The sequence below is a fragment of the Chiloscyllium plagiosum genome, chromosome 3, assembly GCF_004010195.1.
Source record: "Chiloscyllium plagiosum isolate BGI_BamShark_2017 chromosome 3, ASM401019v2, whole genome shotgun sequence".
NCBI classification, from domain to species: Eukaryota; Metazoa; Chordata; class Chondrichthyes; order Orectolobiformes; family Hemiscylliidae; genus Chiloscyllium; species Chiloscyllium plagiosum.
The window spans coordinates 126,735,007-126,739,900 of NC_057712.1; positions in this window are offsets into that span (position 1 = coordinate 126,735,007).

Below are 4,894 nucleotides of genomic sequence, written 5' to 3' on the forward strand. Positions count from 1 at the left end.
TGTGGGACTTTATCAAAAGTTTTCTGAAAGTCCAGGTACACTACATCTACTGGATCTCTCTTGTCCATTTTTAGAGTTACATCCTCAAAAAATTCCAGAAGATTTAGTCAAGCATGATTTCCCCTTCATAATTCCATGCTGACTCTGACCTATCCTGTTACTGCTATCCAGATGTGTCGTAATTTCATCCTTTATAATTGACTCCAGCATCTTTCCCACCACTGAGGTCAGACTAACTGGTCTATAATTTCCTGCTTTCTCTCTCCCACCTTTCTTAAAAAGTGGTACAACATTAGCCACCCTCCAATCTGCAGGAACTGATCCTGACCGAATCTATCAAACTCTGGAAAATAATCACCAACGCATCCACGATTTCTCGAGCCACCTCCTTCAGTACCCTGGGATGTAGACCAACAGGCCCCGGGGACTTATCAACCTTCAGACCTAACAGCCTCTCCAACACCAATTCCTGGCAAATATAAATTCCCTTAAGTTCAGGTCCTTCAGCCACTGTTACCTCAGGGAGATTGTGTGTGTCTTCCCAAGTGAACACAGATCTGAAGTACCCATTTAATTCTTCTGCCATTTCTTTGTTCCCCGTAATATATTCCCCTGTTTCGTCTTCAAGGGCCCAATTTTAGTTTTAACCATTTTTTTGCCTTTCATATACCTAAAAAAACTTTTACTATCCTCCTTTATATTATTGGCCAGTTTACCTTCGTACCTCATTTTTTCTCTGTGTATTTCCTTCTTAGTAATCCTCTGTCGTTCTTTAAAAGCTTCCCAGTCCTCCGTTTTCCCACTAAAGGTAACTAAAGAGAACAGGGGACTTCTCCCTGGTGTCCTAACTAGCAGTGATGGTTCAATTAATTCAGAAAGTTGATGATTTGAGCATTTAGGTCATTGATTAACAAACTTTGATTTGATTTGATTTGATTTATTATTGTCACGTACCGAGATACAGTGAAAACTTTGTTTTGCATGCTATCCAGACAAATCATACCTTATTTAGGTACATCAAGATTATAGAATAGAATATAGTGTTACAGCTGCAGAGAAGCTGCAGGGAAAGGTCAACTTTAATATATGAGAGGTCCTGACAACAGCGGGGAAGAAGCTGTTCTTAAATCTTTTGGTATGTGTTTTCAAACTTTTGCATGTTCTGGCTGATGGAAGGGCTTGGCTACTGAACTCCTTACGCTGCAAAAGAGATATTCTTTGAAATAATACATCAGCTGTTAAAACACCCTAAAAGTTGTAAATGACACAAAGCGCACAATTAATGCCTTTCCTGCCCTGCATTCCAATTCCTGGCAATCTTTTTATCCTCATGGGATAAGGGTGTGGTAGCTAGCTCACACTAGGTGCTCCCATCATCGCTGGCTCTGTTTCGAGTTGGACATTTCAGCTTCCCATTCTATGCAATTTTGATGGAGCTTGACCAGTTTGTAAATCGCGATTCATGGTCACTCAGAATTGTTGTGAATCAAGGGAGATCGTTAGTCCTGAGGGACCAAAGACCACAGACGTTTGATTAACTCTTCACACTGCCTCACTTACCATCAGCTAAGGGAAACAAAATGTTAGCTTGCCATAATGGGGAAGCAGTTGGAGGAGAAAACCATTGTTTGCACAACAAATGCAGTCAAAGCAATCGAACATGAACAAGACATTGTGGTAAAATTGGAATACTAATCTAATGACAACTACGGTGCAATGCTGACTTGGATTGTTAAAGTGAAATTCAAAGAGATATGACAACTATTTAAACTTCAGAAAAAAGTCTTCTGAATATGGCATTTTCTTGACAATCATGTAGATGGCCAACCCATACATTTTTAAATTTTGATATTTTTCTACAGCTCAAAACATATAGATTTCCAGCATTTCCAACTCTTAAATGTTCAATTGTTTTTGATTAATGGAGTTGTGACTTGGAAGCACTTTGTTTCATGTAAAGCTTGGAAAATCCAAACTTTGTATATTTATAAGACTAATAATTGAACCTTTTAAGTTGAAAGCCATTAAAACCATGCTTTCATTTTACCCAAGAAATCATATTGAAATATTGCATTTTCTTATAGAATTTCAAGAGTGCATATCTATTTCGATTTTTTTGGTCAAATAATTACTTCTTTACATCTCCACCCATTAATTCTCACTAATGTTCTTTGGAGAAGAAAATTTGCCAACCTCACCAGGCACAGAAAGGCAGTCCAGATAACATGTGGGCGGCACGGAGGCTCAGTGGTTAGCACTGCTGCCTCACAGTGCCAAGGACCTGGGTTCAATTCTAGCCTTGGGCAACTGTCTGTGTGGAGCTTGCATGTTCTCCCCGTATCTGTGTGGGTTTCCTCCCACAATCCAAAGATGTGCAGGTTAGGTGAATTGGCTGTGTTAAATTGTCTATCGTGTTCAGGGATGTGTAGGCTGGATGCATTAGAAAGGGGCAAATGTAGAGTAATTGGTTAGGGATAATCTTTGGAGGGTTGTGTGGACCTGTTGGATTGAAGGGCCTGTTTCCACACTGTAGAGACTCTATTCTATGATCTCATAAAGTTGTCAATCAATGACAGAAAGCTTGTATCTTGTTAGTTTTGTCCCTCCTAATTTTGTGTAAATAAACACACAGGTATTTAAAAACTCTTGAAAAAATTGAGGACAATAGGTATATCAACCGTGTCCTTGTGGTTCAAGGTTAGCACTGCTGCCTCACAGCGCCAGGGACTCGGGTTCAATTTCAGCCTCGGGTGACAGTCTGTGTGGAGTTTGCACATTCTCCCCGTGTCTGCATGGGTTTCATCCCACAGCCCAAAGATGTGCAGGTTAGGTGAATTGGCTAAATTGCCCATTGTGTTCAGTGATGTGTAGGTTAGGTGCATTGGTCAGAGGTAAATATAGGATAGTAGGGGAATGGGTCTTGGTGGATTACTCTTCAGAGGGTCGGTGTGGACTTGTTGGGCCAAAGGGCTCTGTTTCTACACTGTAGGGATTCTATCCTTCTCTCCTTCTAAGAAAACCTCAGCTGCATCCCCTTACACGTGGCCTGCTGACAGCTAAGTGGATTAGTCATTCCTGAATTGAGCCAAGTCTCCATAATGAGGCCATCTGGAAAACCACTCTGTGTGAGCTGCTTCTGCTGACACAGTTCCCATGAGTGAGGGCTTGAGACCTTGAAACCAACCACCTGCCTCTATTGCAACCTCAGGCCTCCCTCTGAAGGGAGCTGGCCTGTCACCATCCTGTCCCCCCGAGCCCTGATAAAATGTATAGTAGATGGGAGTCTCTTTAACGGAGATTGTTTTATGTCTCCATCACAAAACGATCTGGTCTTTTATGTCTGTATTACAACGCTTGGCTAATTACACCAAACCAGAATGTATTTTCAAATATCTGTTTCCAATTTACCTACCACCAATTTAAATTTATATTCTCTCTCCGAAACATTTTGCTTTAAGTTAATTATAGTTCACTTTCTTCAATTTTTCCAGAGTGGCTGGTGACCACCCATTAATCTCTCATACAGAGAATGGAGCTGTTCAACCAGCGCCATTACTGGACTGTGTTTTCTTAAAAGCCTTTGAGATCCAGGTATTCCAAGATATTTCTGGGACTTACGGCTGATCTCTGGAATGTTGAAGGAACAAGGATCTCCAAGCTATTACAGATGGGCTGAGTGGCCTCCTGTTGCATTGACTCTGACTGTTTTGACCAACAAAGCATCACCACCAATTCCATCCCATTCATCAAGGAGCCATCAAATGAGCCTCCAGACTTTGTTTACAATTTGCTTTGACTCAGCTAAGACCTGACAACTTAACTTAGTTCATACCTCAGAATCCTGCAGTGTTATTTTTAAAAGCATTCAATTTTGAGCTGCGGGTGTTGATGTCAAGTGCCTCCCTCATTGCCTTGACAATGGAATGGTTTGCCAGGCCAAATCACCGAAGGGTCAGTCATTTTGGTGTTGGACTGGAGTCTGTAAAGGAGAGCAGGTTCCCTTACTGCAGTACAACTGTGAACCATTTGGATTTTCACAACAATCTGACAACTTCGGGGTCCCGTTCCCTGATATTCACTTCCTGTTTCCACACTTTGTGTTTTTCAAAATGCAGCAAAATCTGGAAAATATCCAGGCTTGGGCTGACAATTGGCAAGTAACATTCATGCTGCACAACAGCCAAGCTATGACCATCATCAATAAGAGACACCATCCATTGACATTCGCTGTTACCATCAGCGAATCCCTCACTATCAACATCCTTGAAGTTATCATTGATCAGAAATCCAACTGGACTCACCTCATAAATACAGTGACTACAACAGCAGGTCAGAGGCTAGGAATACTGCAGTGAGTAACTCACCTCCTGACTCCCCGGACCCTGTCCAACATCTACAAAGCACAAGTAGAAAGTTTGATGGAATACCACCCCCCACCCCACTTGCCTGAATGGGTGCAGCTCCAAGAACACTCAAGAAGCTCATCCAAGACAAAGTGGCCCATTTGATTGGCACCACATGCGCAACATTCACTCCCTCTAACACCGATGGCTCAATAGACAATAGACAATAGGTGCAGGAGTAGGCCATTCAGCCCTTCGAGCCTGCACCGCCATTCAATATAATCATGGCTGATCATTCATAATCAGGATCCTCTTCCTGCCTTATCTCCATAACCATTGATTCCACTGTCCTTGAGAGCTCTATCCAACTCTTTCTTAAATGAATCCAGAGACTGGGCCTCCACTGCTCTCTGGGGCAGAGCATTCCACACAGCCACCACTTTCTGGGTGAAGAAGTTTCTCCTCATCTCTGTCCTAAATGGACTACCCCGTATTTTTAAGCTGTGTCCTCTGGTTCTGCACTCACCCATCAGCGGAAACATGTTTCCTGC